This window comes from Mus musculus, chromosome 1 (genome assembly GCF_000001635.26).
Source record: "Mus musculus strain C57BL/6J chromosome 1, GRCm38.p6 C57BL/6J".
NCBI lineage: Eukaryota > Metazoa > Chordata > Mammalia > Rodentia > Muridae > Mus > Mus musculus.
The window spans coordinates 134059241-134074237 of NC_000067.6; the positions used below are offsets into that span (position 1 = coordinate 134059241).

Here is a 14997-nt window from a genome sequence, read left to right on the forward strand (position 1 = left end):
CAGGTGTTCCAGCATATGTTGATGCTGGTATAAATCACACACACACACACACACACACACACACACAGCTCAGAAAGGACACTCTAAGAGTCGATAATAAAAGGAGGATGTTAAAATCTATCAAAATAAGCTATTGTCTGTCATGTACCTATAATGTCAGCACTTGGGAGGCTGAGACAGAAGGATCTTAAGTTCAGGGCCAGCTCATGAAACATATTGAAAACTGGCAGGGAGGAAGTAGAGAAGAACTAGTTGTTAGGTACTGCTCTTCTGAAATTTTTGAGAGGGAAGAATTTGGGGGGGGGGAGACTTTTCTGAAAAAGAAGAACCCTGTCTTGCCAAGAGATACCTAAAGCAGGATCTATCTTAGGCTGTAGCTGGGTTGATATTTTACTAGACTTTGTCCTGGATCTTATATTGCTTTATTATGATGAATTTTTAATATTCCTAGAATTTAGTCTCATCCCTAGCATCTAAACCGCAACAGAAGGCTGGCTACGTATGAGAAAGGAAAGTGGTTCCTTTGTTTTTATTGGCTAAGGTGAGATCTTTATGCATGCAGCCTTTGGTCACAATTCTAGAAGGTAGGTGACATTACTAGTATTTTACACAGAGGGAAACCAAGGTTCAGAATGGGTAACCGTTGCTCAAGGTGCTAATCAGCCAGTAGGTGGCAGAGAACAGTGGCAGCCCTGCCCACCTCTTTCTCAAATCTTGAACTGGATGCTATGGTGCTGACTGCTGAGTCTATAGGAGCATGTGCGCTTATGTGTGGTGGGGTTAGGGAACACACACGATATTTTCGTTGTCGTATTCCAAGTTTACTGAAAATATTACAGCACAACTGAAGATTCCATCTAGTGTTTTGACCTTCATCCCAGCTGAGAGACCAGCAGGCAGAACTATCTGCTCAAATCCAAAGCTTTTGTGTGTCCTTATGGTGACAGGATCTACCTCAGTGGTGGCCTGACTCGAGACTCGGATCTCAGAAACAGCACTACCTCTCCTTCCTCTCCAGCCCTCATCCCACCCCGCTGTCTGATGAACTATGGCTCATAGGCGTCTCTGAGCAGGCTTCATCAGATGCCACTCAAAGGTCCGATGCAGTGCTGGGAGTGAGGCTGATCTGATGTCCCAGTGTCCGGTGCATCAGAGATGACCTGGACCACCTTCCTCCTGGTTTCGGAGCAAAGGTAGCAGGTGTTGGTAGGTCCTGTAAAAAGAGGAACCAGGAAAAGATACTTTGTTTTACAAACTTGCCCACCTATGTCTTCAGAAACCACCTACACTGTCAAAGGAGCCCAGCTGTTTCCCACAGCTGCAGAGTTCCTGAAGTGGGTTGGAGGGTGGCTAACAACAGTAAGGAGAGAAGTGCTGGCGAGACCACCAATACCCCTGATGTACAAGACAAGGAAAAGGGCCCGAGAAGGGAGTCTAAGAAGGCGATGCCAACTCCGGGGGCACTCTGGACAAAGAGTCTGGAAAGTATTAAAGGTTCTAGATCCCAGAGCTTCCAGGTTGCTCACAAAGGGCAAGGTCAACCATCTATCACCTTCAAGGAAAGCCAGAAACTGTGGAAAAATCCGAAGCTTCAGAGACTTAGCCACTCGAGCAGCAGGTGGTGAAGTGGGGAGGCACCGAAAGCACCACAGCCACCCGCCCTTCCTGAAAGGTCCTGCTGTGCGTGCTCCGCGGTGAGCAAGGAACCCAGCTCTCAAACCTAGTGTCCCCACCCAACTCCCCCTCAAGCTTTGATTGGCCCGCTCCTTCCCTAGGCCAGCCAGTCAGAAGCTTGTTACCAAGGCGGAGCTTCCCTCCGACCCGGCGAAGGCTGTATCCCCACTGTTGTTGCCGAGCAAGCAAAGCTGCTTTGCAAAGCTCGTTCGGTGGTTTAAATCCTAGCCAGATGCTACTGTGGGGGCTGAAGGACGAGGGTGGGTGGCCCAGGGCTCCACCCTAGTTACATAGCCTGGAGGCAGGGAGCAGACACCTGCCTGCCCTCGTCGCCCCGGCCAGCCTTCGCCCTCCTCCACTCTGTTCCCCCTCGCTGGGCAGATCTGATTCAAAGCAACCGGTGGTGGGACCGCCAGGTGCCCAGCTGTCCCAGCTGAAAGGCCTCGCCTTTGCCGCCGCCCCAGCTCCGAGCAAGACAGAACTGCCTCCAGGAGGAGGTGCTCACGCCACCAACTCACACGGTTTAGGGCCGCCCTGTGAAATGCAGACAATCCTGTCTCCTGTGGGCAGGACTGGACGGGCGAAAGGCCAAAGGAAAAAGGAGACTTAAATGGCAAGCCACCAACCTGTTTAAGTTGAGCATCCATCTAAAGATCTAGCCAGCAATGCCCAGGCAGCTACAAAACAAGAGCTAGGGCAGGTGAAGAAGGGTGCAAGTGGGAATGGGGTCTGTTGAATAGGACTTTCTAAGCACACGATTTCAGCCATAGTTCAGTCTCTAACAGATGGGAAGACCTTTGCAAAATACTCTTTTGCCCCCAAGCCCTATTTCAGTTTCTATTGAATAGCCTTAAATGTGTGCACACTGACCTGGGGATGATGATAATGTCAGTATTTAATAGCAGCTACTGTGAGCTTCAGATGAACCAGCACTGTCTGGATTCTTCTATCCGCCAAACCCACAACAGAATTAACCAGAGAAACTTTTATCCCATGGCAAAACAATTGATAAGCTTCGTAACACCTACTGTAATGAGGCATGCAGGTAATATGTCTTTTCCTGGGGACCCCTTCCAATCTTGATCATTAAGTTGTAATCTTCCAGCCAGATGTGGTAGTGTGTTCTTGTTGCACTAGCACTTAGTTGGCTGAGGCAGGAGGACCAGGAATGAGTCTTTGTCCCCCTCTGCACAAAGTAGCCCTTCCTCTACTTTTGCCAAGAAAGTGGTGGCTCAGCCGGGAGTGGTGGCACACAAGCCTTAAATCCTAGCCCCCAGGAGGCAGAAACAAGCAGATCTCTGTGAGGTTTGAAGCCAGGCTGTCCTACGTAGGAAAACCCAGGAGAGAGAGAAAGAGAGAGAGAGAGAGAGACTCATTTTCTACTTTTGCAAAAGTCCCTAGGAACTAGGTCCAGCACCCCTCAGAGTTGGGAGGGAATGAAGAAGGACTAGAGGAAACAGGAATGTTTCATATTAGTGAATTTTACCACAATTAAAAAAGAAGTCCAAAGACAATCTTCTGGCCCACGTGTCCAGTCCTGCCCAGTTAACTGAACAAGTTTAGAGCAACTTCAAGCACCAGAGACGTCCCCCTAAACTTCAGAGCTTTGTGGTCTATTTCCAAAATAGGGCAGACACTAACTTGGAAGTTAAGGAGTGATAGGCAGAAGTACCGAGTGCCTGAGAACTTGGCAGGCAGTCCTACTTTACAAGCAATTCCTTCTCCTTCTTTCCCTCCCTTTCTCTCTCATCCCCCACACCTCCCAGCCGGCACCCCCCTTTCCCAGCTCATGGAGGGAGCACACCATCTGTCTCCCCCCCCCCCCCCCTCGGGGACTTAGGTCCTTTATTGAGACCTTTAAATAATTAAATGCCCCAAAGCTCCCCCCATTGATCCCAGCCCCGGGCCTGGGGTGTTATTCAAAGCCCAGGAGCTGGGCTGGAGAGCTGCCAACCCCACCACCTCTATTCAGCTCCTTTCTTTCCCCAGCTCAGCTGCCGGGCTATGGCTAATAGAGCTTTTCCCCTGCTTTTGCCTCCTTGTCTGCCAAGCACAGTTTGGGGGTGAGGGGCAGTAGGGAGAAGACCATCAGGTCCACTATGCACTCGCAAAGGGACCGGGCAGGGACCGAACGGAAGACTGAAAAGAGGGGTAGACCAGCCTGGTCAGCCTCCGTGGAGGAGCTTAGACTTTAGGAAGTCAAAGTGAGGCTAGGAGGTGTCAATCACCTGAGCCGTGTGGGGCTTGGTCAGCCTCCTCACTCATGCAAATAACTCTGGTGAGTAGCCGAAAGTTTAGTCTAGACACAAAGAAATCGTGCGTCCCTCCTCCGGCTGCCCGTCCTCCCTCCCGCAGCCACCCGGCCCAGCGACAAAAGGCCGGGGCCCAGCGGTGCGTGAAGAGTGAATGGGCGAGACCCTGCCTAGTGACGTCCCACTAGACAGATGGCAACAGTTGCCCCGCACCAGTTGCAGGCCTCCTTTCATTCTCCCCACCCCCACCCCCGCCCCCCATAAAGGAGGAAGGCCGGGTGGCTCAGGAGCTCATCAGCTTCCCCCACCTCGTTGGGGGGAAGGGCGAGGCCCAGGAGGTGAGAGGCAGGCGAGCTGACGCTGGCTGTTTGGCTGCCAAACAAAAAGGTTGCTGAAAGGCCGGCTCCGGGCCCAGCTTGCCCATCTGTGCGCCTCTGGGGAGCTCTGCCCCCACGCTCCTCCTCGGCTTCTGGCCAGCCGTAAGCAGAGCCGGGGCCTCTGGGAAGAGAGACCGCGCTCTGGGGCAGCTCACTAAGCCGCAATCGTTGGGGCTTTGTGTTCTCAGGCTGTCACTGAGGGGAAAATCCCTTGACCTGCATTGTTTTTCCTCTTCAGAAATAGGTTAAATGGAAAATCCAAGCCCTGAGGGGCAGATGGAGAGCCGAACTCTGTGGTTAACTAACAGAGGGAGTCGTTGGGAATGGGCTAGTAGGCCAGAGTGGAAGCTCCCTTCTCAGCTCGTCCTCTGCTTGCTGCGACCAGTCATCCGGAGGCTGTCTCAGTTGCAATTTCCTCTGCAAATTGGAGTAACAACACCCACCACTGGTACCTCCCAGCATGGCGGAAACGGGCTGCTGTGCTAGCCAGTTCTCTGTAAACAGCAGAGAGGCCGTGGGAATACAAGGGTTTATTCTCTGTGTCCACACTATCCCGGAGCAGGAATGGCACTTTAGTTTTGTTAAGTGACTGAGACAGCAGAGTAGAGAAGTGACATAGACATCTAAGAGAACAGAGAGAGCCTGCACCAGGTTCCAGAATCCCAGATCCATTGCTCCTCTTTGTCTGCCTTCAAACATCAGTCTATCATGGTGGATATCTGGCCAAACATGTGTGCAACTCTAGATTCCATCCCCCAACTCCCATTCCAAAACTAGACCATTAATTGTGAGGATGAAGAGATGAAACTGTTTCATGGCCTAAGTGTGCCCGAGTTATCATCCTGATACCCTTGGGCTCTGGCCTGAGTACCCTCTATGCCCTCTCTGCAGAGGGACTGAGCCAGATGGGGGAGGGGTCAATGCTGAGGGAGCACCAGGGAACCATGCCAACTGCCATCAAAGCTCACCTCTGTGTTACCACTTTGTCTTGCTCTTCTGCCCACCCTAACCACACCTATTGTTCACTTTGGCCAAGGTGCACATACTCCGGCTGGTCTGCCTTTCTAGCCTTCAGCAGTAAGTCAGTAAAGATGTGTCCTCCTGCAACAGTACTTCTCAAGACATCTCTTTCCCAGCCCTTGCTCAGGCTCACCTCACCCATGTCTGATCATCCCCTTGCCCAGCAATGATGGTGGCATTTGGATAGAATGCATTGATCTGTGTTATTCCCTTAGTTTGCATTTAATCCTGAAGAGTCAGCACCTTGGGTACAGTACTTTTATGTGTAATTACCCTGCCATCTCCTGCTGACTGGTGACATCCTGAGGACCAAACCCTTGTCCCCTGCCCCTTGGCCAAACCCAAACTCTGTGCAAAAGTCCATTTCTGCACATAAGAGGCTCCCATCCAGTGACACTCTGCCTGCCAGATAAAGGACTGAAAGTTGAAACCTTATATATGGTCTTTCAAGCTGTCATGTGCACCCAGCTGTGTGTAGCCCTGTATGGCCCCTGGACTCTGAGGCTGACAGTAACCCTCATCAACCCTCAAATTCACATAGCACTGTGATCTTAACAAGTGTGTTTACAGCCTGTTGAAGCCTTCTGGGTATCTTTGAATACTGTCCTATTGTATTAGGACATAATCAGTGCTCCATTTTTTCCCCCTGGGTGGTGCCAACAGGAAAGCCTATTGACCAAGCAGTAGCTGTGACAGGGAAGTGATTTGCCTTTTGTAAAAACAAGAGAAGCCACTAAGCCCTGAGCCTCCACCCTGAGCTGGACTGGTAGGAGAGGAAGTGGGTCACAACCAACACAGGAGTTTCTGTGTTTTGCATTAGGGCTGGGAAGTCAGGGGCTGGAACTCTGTGCTGAGATGAAGCAATCAATCCATCCAGCTGGTTGGTCTGTATTGGACTAGGAGTTTTCTGACTGGAATGAGTCAAAGGGCAACGGAGACTCTAGTGCATGCCTAGGACCAATAGGCTGTTCCCTACAGCCAACAGCCCTTGTCCCAACTTCCTGTTCTGCTCCGTGTTTAGTACAGACACTGTGAAGGGTGAGTAATCTCAGAGCTGATCTCATAACCCTTCCGTTCAGGTTCAACTATGACAGATAAACAAAGACAACACTATAGAGAACATGTGCACACCACACACACAAGCACACTCACTCACACACACAGATGCAAGCTACCACTGCCAAAGGCAAAGTCGGGCATGGTGGCACATGCCAAGAACTCCAGCACCCCAGAGGCAGGAGAACCACTGCAAGTTTGAGGCAAGCCTGAACTACAGAGACCATGATTCAAAAAAGAAAAGAAAGAAACAAAGAAAGAGAAAGACTGCAAAAATAGCAGGATTCACACACACACAAAGTGTAGGGAAATATAGATGAGTAGTAGAGAGCTCCATTAGCTTTCAAGAGGCCCTGGGTTCAATCACCACCGCTACCACCAAGATAAAAACCACTATAGAAATGGTCACAATGGTCTGAGAAGAAGCAAGCGGTCTAAGCCTGGGCATAAGAGATGCGTAAGGACTGGATTCCAGACTGGTCACCTTTTCTACTACCTGCAGAGAGTAAATTGTGATGTGGTATAAATTCCCTGCCTTTCAGACCAGAAGGCTAATGGCAGCAGGGAGAGATGGGAAAAAGGCTGGATTCAGCATGGCTTTGATAGTAATAATGATGATAATGATGCTTCCTCATAATCTCTTTACCCTCTTGCTTTCTGCCTCTTCTTTCCTCCTCCTCCTCCTCCTCTTCCTCCTCCTCCTCCTACTCCTCCTCCTCCTCCTCTTCCTCCTCTTCCTCCTCCTCCACCGCTGCTGCTTCTGTTTATTTAGGCAGTCCTATATTTGAGTTTCCTGCCATTTGCTAACAGTGTGTCTGTGGACAGTTTGCTTAACCTGAGCCTCTGTTTTCTGACTGATAGCCTAATAATGTCAACCCCACGGAGCTGCCCTGAGGGTTTAATGAAATGAGGTACATCCCACTAATGTCATGCTTTATTATGGGTTTTGTCAGCCGTCACAAACTTAACCCCAGCAAAGGAGAAAGGCAGTAACACTCTCATGCATCCATTTACAGCATTGCTGAAGTCCTACTATGTGCCAGGCCCATTGCAAACATTACAAACACAACACAGGATCCAATCCCACAGCCCTGACCTCTTAGAGTTAACAGCCCGGCAGCAGAAGAGAGAGAAATGAAACTATCATGCAGAGATGTATTCATTTCAACTCAGATGAAGAAAATGAGACCAAAATCACTACCCTGCCTACCTGGGTGAGCGGCTAGGGAGAGACCTCAAACTTCTCAGGTTTGCCCCAAGCTGCCTGTGGCTGGGATATAAGGGTTAGAATCAAAGTAAGAGGCATTTAGGTGTTTCAAAGCATGAGATATGGATACTGAGACTTTCCCAGGATCTCCTGCAGACAATTCCATCTGTCTCATGGCTGGGGGGTGAAGTGGGTGACCTGGTATGATCTGAGGTTCTTACACTGGGATTTGAATTAATAATGGTCAAGGTCCTTCCTTGCAGGGGTGGGGTGGGGGAGATTTGCCCTCACTTTAAGCCCTGAGCCCTCATTTCCCTCCAAAGGGGAATTGGGATCAGAGATGTGAATGCTCCCTTCCTCGTGACTCACCGGCAGCCCTGCCCTGCCCTCCCTCCTTATCCATCACTGTTTACACACTCTCTTAAAAGTCAGGTGTCAAGAGGCAGCTGCTGTTTGTGGTCTATTCTCCTCAGATACAGGAGCACGGACCTCCCACGGCCGGCTGCCATTGGCTAAGGAGAAACCAGAACTGAATCCCTCCTCGCTCCAGCCAGCAAATAGAGAGGGTACAGGAAACACCTGGAGGAGAGGGCAGCTGGCAAGGGAGCTTGCCTCTGCCAAGGAGAAGAAAGGTTTAGGGGTATAGAGCTGGGGGAGGGGCCCAGTGCTTAATCGCACTGTTCTTGGTATCCACCAGCTGCCCAGAACTGACAGCTGAACTACACAAGTGATGCTGCCCCCTGCCCTACCCCCACCCGACACCACACACAGACACACACACACACACAGACACACAGACACACACACACACACACAGACACACAGACACACACACACACAGACACACACACAGACACACACACACACACACACACAGGGTCGATCCTCTTGGGCACTAGCTTTCACAGTGCCAGGACAAGAGCAACCATCCAGAAAGACTCCTTGGAGGGATTTTCATCTGTTCACCTCCAGCCTCTGACTTTGAGTCTCTTTAAATGGAGTAAATTTGAACCATGGGTCCAAAGCATGAAAACAGATTCCTTAAGGGATGTACAAGCTCGTCTTCCAGGAGCACATGTCCACTTATTTGCAAACATATGCATCTAGCTGTCCACCTGTATATGCCCATTTGCTACATAGTATCTCAAGCTGTGGCTCAGAGTGGAGCCGGCTTAACTAGAAAAGCAAAAGGAACTCCCCGGTCCTTGTCCACCCAGAAGATGTTGGCTAGCGCGGAGTAAGCAGACTCAACTTAGGAAGCTCCTTCGCCCTTCTTAGAAGAGTCCCCTAAGAGAAGTGTCTCTTTTAGACCCAGAAAGGGAGGATGGGGAAACCTTACAGAGCAAACCTTACAGCTGCCTGTAGCCATTAAGTGGTGTGTCTTTTCATTTGACTGCCAGTGACCTTAGGCCCACTCTGCACAAAGTTCTGGACTAACACACAAGCCATGAAGGGGAATAAAAGACTTGAGGTCCCTGCTGTAGGGATGCTTATGGTGGGCAGTTAGAAATAGGACCCAAGCTTGTAGATCCCCACGACATCGACAGGATAATACAAGAACTGCTCCTCGAAGCTGGGGGCGTAGCGCAGTTGGTAGAATACCCAGTTGGCAGAACAGAGCTCTGGGTTTGGTCTCTAGCACGAAAACTAGGAGTGGTGATGTCCACGTGGAATCTGGCAGTCAGAAGGGAGAGGCAAGAGCATAAAAACAAGCCCAATATCACCGCCAGGTACATTCTGAGTTCAAGGCCAGGCAGGGCAACGTGAGGAAAAAACGAGAGTATATACTAATTGCATTTAATATAAGTTTAAACAGTAGTAAAATGTGTGTCCATCATAAAGCTCTGGAATGAGGCTGTGTTCAGAAAGTGTGCGCAGCTTTCCTAAGCCCCGAGGTAAGTACATACTCAGCGGTCCGTGCAGTCACTCGGTGCACGCATCAGAAGAGGCAAGACGAGGAAGAACAAGCGTGCATTCTGCTTTTGTTTTTGGTTTGTTTGTTTGGTTGGTTGGTTGGTTGGTTTTTTGTTGTTGTTGTTTTGTTTTGTTTTGTTTTGTTTTTCGAGACAGGGTTTCTCTGTGCAGCCCTGGCTGTCCTGGAACTCACTCTGTAGACCAGGCTGGCCTCGAACTCAGAAATCCACCTGCCTCTGCCTCCTGAGTGCTGGGATTAAAGGCGTGCGCCACCATCCCCAGCATGCATTCTCCTTTTGTTTCTGTTCTTTTTTCTTTTGTTTGTTTGTGGGGTGCTTTGTTTTGTTTTGGCTTTTTGGCTTTGTTTGTGTTTTGACTTTTTTTTTTTTTTAAATAGGGTCTCTTAGTGTGGCCCTGGCTGTCCTGGAACTCTTTCAGTAGACCAGGCTGGGCTTGAACTCACAGAGATCTGCCTGCCATCTGCCTCCTCATAAAAGGTGTGAGCCACCGCGGTCCAGCACACATGTTCTGCTTTAAGACGGTGTCCACCCTCCCCTCCTGGTGATGCCAGCTTTGCTTTCTTCCTCTGTGGTCCAGGCTATTATATCTCAGTGAGCTTAGGACTGTGGTATTGCAAGATGTCAGGGTGAGTGCCTGGGTACACAGGAGAGGTGTTCAAACCCCAAAGAAAGAACTTCTGTGTCACACATACACTGTCAAAGCAGAAAACCTTACAGACACGGGCAGGGCTTTAGGGCAGCAGTTCTCAGCCTGTGGGTCATCAAGATTCCTTTGGCATATCTCTATCCCCCCAAATATTTACATTATGATATTCATAACAGTAGCAAAATTACAGTTATGAAGTAGCAATAAGAATAATTTTATGGCCAGGGTCCCCACAACATGAGGAACTCTATTAAAGGGTTGCAGCATTAGGAAGGCTGAGAGCCACTGCTTTACAGAGAGACTAACAGGAAAGAATGTGGCAAGGTAAGGAGTCCCAACTTGGCATTTATTTCCTTCTTGTGGGTTTGGAATGGAATGAGAAGCAACAGGAATAAATGACACAATGCAATAGAACCTGTGCTTGTCCCAGGATGCTGGCCAGGCAGAGAGTGAGCCTGAGGAGGCTCAGAGAGGTTGCCAGCGTGCTTGTGGGTAACAGGGGCAAGATCTGGGCTCTGTGCTGTCAGGGAATGGGACAACTTTCAGGGACCTTTCCCCCATTCCATCTGGAAACAGAAATGCAGTTATGAGAGATGACTTACCATATCTTGTCTTAAAACTGAGAAAACTGATAGCCACAAGCAGGGACATCCCAGGATCCATGACCTCAGCAGCATTGCCAGCTACTGCCAGCCCCAAAGCTAAACTCCTCATGTCCCAGTGCTATCCCCATTACCTAGCAGCTAGCCCTGATCAGCCATGGAAGGGATGCTGTTGGGCCTGGCCAGGGGTGGGTGGGTGTGGGTGGGGGAGGGGGGTGTTCTACAGCAATGTCTCTATTCAGCTTCAGCAGCTAGTCAGAGTCCTTCCCCGGAGCCGCCCAGTCTTCTTCTCTACTGGTGATTACTGGGTGAATGTATGCAGGGAGTTAATAGGTAACTAAGGCTTGTTATGCTGTGTCAATAGTGGCAGGTTCTCAATCCCTAAGAGTTGGCAAGATTCAAAGACGTAAAGTTTCTTAAGGAGATGTGGTCGCAAGCTCCCAGCAAGTCACAGATATTTTGAGCTGAAACGCACTCCTCACAAACATTCCTGAGTGGACTTGAGTTTGTTTTTAAAGATCGTTTCTGATCTGAATTCTTTTCATCTCCCATTCTCCACTCTGGTCACCACCCACTTTCCCTCCCTGGATCAGTATTCACTAGCACCTACTAAGGACCAGACACCGTGCAGGCAAGGGCCCGACCCACATTCCAGTTTACTGTAGATTTAGAGTTACGAAGAACAAGGCACTGGTGAGAACTGACGGTCATGAGAACTCGGAAGAAGGCCGTGTTGTCTATGAAAGAGCCGCCACAGAGGAGTTCCCTGGTGGTCTGATAGCTTGAGGCTGGGAGTTCACCAGGGTGGGCGGAAGAGGCATCCCTTGGGCAAAGACTCAGAGACCACAGCCCCTTACACAGGCGACTAGCAGCCGGCTGAGCGTGGGCGAAGCAAAGGCGGGTCCCTGTATAGCTTTAGTTACATTAGGAACCTGGCAGAATGTGTCTTCCTAGAGATGGGAGCCTGTCAGTCTTTCCCAATGATCTCAATACAGCAGCTTCCTCCTCCCGTGAGGGCTGAAGGGAGAACCTCATCTCTTTCTTCATTTCTGGATTCATCAGAGGTCACACCCCAGGGCCCTATGCATATAGATATTATCAAACAACAATAACAACAACAGCCACGGCCTGGGTGGAATGTAGCTTAGACAGCAGGGTACTTGCCTAGCATAAACGAAGCCCTGGGTTTAATCCCCACCCTTAACTCTATAATCCTGGTACCTAAGGAACACAAGCGGGAGCGTCTGGTGTTCAAGTTCATCCTTGGGTGCATAGCCAGTTCTAGGCCAGCTGGGGATACCTGCGACCCTGTCTCAACAAACAAACAAACAAACAAAGTGGGCGTATCTTGTATCACAGCCTCTTGTGCATAATGACAGTGGATTAGAGCCAAGCACTCGAGGCCCTTTTTCTGACAGGGCTTGTCACTCTCTGAGCTCAGTCCAGCCTCTCCCCAGCTGTCCTTAGTCATTTACTGCCTGATGTCCGTCAGAGTTTAAATGCCCTCTCCCTGGGTGCTAGTAAATAAAGCAGCACTTATTCTAACCCACCCAGCTGTTACTGCCTCTTATCTGATGTACTCCAGACAGCCTGTCCGGCTTACTGGACAAGGGTTGAACCAAGGCCCGCCCTCGTTTGTGGGATGCAGGGTGGCAAGTGGCAGGGCCAGGTTTCTGCTGGAGCAAAACAACGTGGAGCTTCTGAGGAACCAGGCTATCAAAGCAGGGGAAAGGCCGTGCATTCAGGGCAGAGCCGTGCTGGAGATCATTATCTCAAGGCCTGGCAGCCTCTTAGACTGGATTTGAATGGTTTCTCTGCCAGCTATGCAAAGAAATAATGTGGAAACAAAGCCCGAGAGCCCAGGCTTGCCCTTCTCAGCTTCCCCATTCATTTGTCTTCTGGGAAGGGACAGCATGTGGTATGAGTCCACAGACTGGCAAAGCTGCTATTGGAGAACCCCTTCCCCACCCACTTTGTGTGTGAATTAGCACGTACGTAGCTGGTTTGCTATTAATCAACAAGCAAGCCCTTAGAGCCAACACCATCAGAGGCCTAGAAAGTAGCAAGGACACCATGTCTTTTCTACTAGAATGACAGAGGTCATTCAGTCAGTGAGCCTGTTTTCATACGATCCTCACACAGGCTCTAGAAGTAGGAGGATTTTTAAACAAAGGATTGAGGGAAGAAACCCCAGGACTGTATCAAACCGCAACCATTCCTGAAGATACTACTAGGTTCTATTACTTTCTTCATTTGATACTGACCTAAGACCAATTCAGGGCCCTGGAAAAGATGTCATTACTAAAAGATTTCCATTAGTAATGACGGTTCTTATTCACTGAGTGTTGGAACTCGTCTAAACCACTGATAGGCTATGTGACTTGTTATGGGTTGTATTTGAAATCCCACTCCACACCTGGGGGAACTAAAGTCATGTTGTCCCAGATAGCCCACTCAGGGGGCAGGGAGTAGCCCTGAAATTGGGCCTCCTCAGGGCACCGGGCACTTATGTCTTCATTCTCTCCTTCCTCGTATGTCCACCTCATTATCTTTGGGAATAGAAATCTTATCAAGCAGGAGTCTGATGCAAGCCAGAGAAGATGAGCTCCCGACTCTATGACCACCTAAACGACCTTTCCGTTCAACGACAGAAATGGTTCTCATTTGGCCTCCAGTGTTTGCCAGTGGTGGGGATGGTTTAGACTAAGAACAAGGACAGGGGCACTTGGGAAACTTTAAATCCACACCCACACATATATCTGTTCTCTCCTCCTTGCCCCTCGATCTCTCCCTCTCTCCCTCCTTCCCTCTCCTCTTCTCTATCTCTTTTCCTTTCTGAGACAGAATCTTACTCTGTAGCCCAGGTTAGCCTCAAAGTCACAGGTATCTTTCTGCCTCAGCATCCCAAGGGCTAGGATTAGAAGCATAAGGCACCGTCCTCAGCTCACCCTGCTGATCTCTAAGACAGGAAAAACTGGGCAATTTCCCCAAAACCTTCCCAGCTACTCACAGAAAAGAACTAGGACCACAAAGCATATATTCACCCTGTCAACCACGAGCTCTATGGCAAAACTCTCCTGGGGTCAGGCGCACCAGCTGCTGGTGCTGCCCTGGAACCACGGCTCTCGAGTCCTCAGTATCCTTTCTTACCCAGGGCTGTTACAGGAGCCAATGCCAGACCCACAGAAGTGGTTTCTTCCTCCTAGGGCTTATTTTTGGCAGCATCAAGCGCCCCTCCACCCAAACCTTATCAGAAACCAGGATGGGCTTTTAATCTACAGCTACCAGCACCTTGCCCAGACTCTCTGGGGAGGGACATTATCATGCCCAAACAGCTGACCATACAGAGGACCCTACGCCACCATGGTTTCCAACCAAGCCACAAGGAAGCTGAAAGCCTAGTTTCTGAGCCCAGGCAAGCCTGTTACTCCACCCAGAACCCTCAAACCTCCAGCCAGTAGGTATTCACTGCTCCTTCTGATATTGGCCAGATCTAAAAATAGTAACATCTTCCTGGATCACAAAACTCTGTACAAACTGAGCAGACATTATTAGCCTACCAAGAACCAAAAGCAAGCTCAAGATAAACCCACCATCTTTGGTTTCCCTGACAAAGATGGGGCTGACCCCTCTCCTTGGCCTCCAGACAACCTTTCCTGAATTTCCTTCAGCTGTCTACTAGATGATGAACTGTCCTTTCAGGAGTGTGGCCTTTCAGGAAACAAGAAGATAGATGCTAACTTTGAATGGAATAACATAACAGAACTCTGAGGAGGGCAAGCACTCATAGACCCCCACCCTGCCCTTGCATCCAGAGAGAGACAAATGAAAATGGCTCTGTTCTTGTGGCAACCCAATTCTATTCGTGACCCAGATGCCTTGACTTCCCAGCCTAGGCACAGAATACAGACAGATGCACACAGCTTCCCTGACCTAACTGTGACCAAGAACACCCAGGAGAAACTGCATATCTGTATGCAAAGTCATGGAGAATGAACAGAAATAAAGAGAGTTGAAAATTTCAGAGCAGCTCACTTCTAGCCAAGAAAAACATCCAGTGTGGGTCAAAATGAACCTGTAGCTTTAGTGGGGAGCTGAGTGCATAACAAAATTCTAAAGAAAAACCAAGTCGATCATGACAGATTATTATTCTTGCATAGACCCTCTCCACGTGGTCAAAGGTAGTTATAAATGAATAATAAGCCATGGGGTCTCACCCCATGTACACT

At 49.6% G+C, this 14997-nt stretch overlaps 1 long non-coding RNA gene across 1 annotated transcript, besides 2 other annotated features; it reads right to left on the reverse strand.

Annotated features, from left to right (window-relative positions):
• Positions 1 to 799: 799 nt before the first annotated feature.
• On the reverse strand, positions 800 to 1707 carry Gm19497 (predicted gene, 19497). Its single transcript, NR_165647.1, has 2 exons — positions 1553 to 1707; positions 800 to 1213 (listed from the first exon to the last, which is right to left on the reverse strand). It is a non-coding gene; the product is annotated as a predicted gene, 19497 (long non-coding RNA).
• Positions 1314 to 6932: an enhancer, noted in NCBI's record as "VISTA enhancer mm1445". NCBI's record gives its function as "enhancer in: neural tube[4/4] | hindbrain (rhombencephalon)[4/4] | midbrain (mesencephalon)[4/4] | dorsal root ganglion[4/4] | forebrain[4/4] | trigeminal V (ganglion, cranial)[4/4] | cranial nerve[4/4] | other[4/4]" and the evidence as "EXISTENCE:transgenic organism evidence [ECO:0001131][PMID:17130149]".
• Positions 13936 to 14086: an enhancer, noted in NCBI's record as "Btg2R3 preCRMcc fragment". NCBI's record gives its function as "erythroid enhancer when stably integrated in mouse MEL cells" and the evidence as "EXISTENCE:reporter gene assay evidence [ECO:0000049][PMID:17038566]".